The following is a 302-nucleotide window of genomic DNA, read 5'->3' on the forward strand; positions in this document are numbered from 1 at the left end:
TGTTTTGGGGGGGGGGGGCTGTCCCTTCCTAAGTGAACCTTTGACCTCCTTAGTTCACTTTCGCTGCCGAAGAAGTTACTGCTTTAACTCTCGTCTCTCCGACTGGACTCTATGGTGTGTATCTTATCCGAGCGCTGCCCAATAGCAGTGAGGAGCAGGGCGAATGTTTTCCTTCTCAAAAGAGCAGACCGCCCCCCCAATCCAAATAGCCTCACTTCCCCCCAAACTGTACAGCCCTGAGGCACATACAAAGCAGCACCTGCCCTGGCACAGCCCGCAGGTGCCCCCACACTCCACCCGAG

General features: G+C 56.0%; 1 protein-coding gene across 1 annotated transcript in view; it reads left to right on the plus strand.

The window, feature by feature from the left end:
- Positions 1 to 261: 261 nt before the first annotated feature.
- Positions 262 to 302, plus strand: part of TBKBP1 (TBK1 binding protein 1) — a 17,704-nt gene continuing 17,663 nt past the window's right edge. Inside the window, exon 1 of the mRNA XM_005861925.2 lies at positions 262 to 280. The gene's annotated coding sequence lies outside the window, so the exon portion shown is untranslated. The remainder of the gene's footprint in view (positions 281 to 302) is intronic.

The sequence above is a fragment of the Myotis brandtii genome, unplaced genomic scaffold (assembly GCF_000412655.1).
Source record: "Myotis brandtii unplaced genomic scaffold, ASM41265v1 scaffold157, whole genome shotgun sequence".
Lineage (NCBI taxonomy): Eukaryota > Metazoa > Chordata > Mammalia > Chiroptera > Vespertilionidae > Myotis > Myotis brandtii.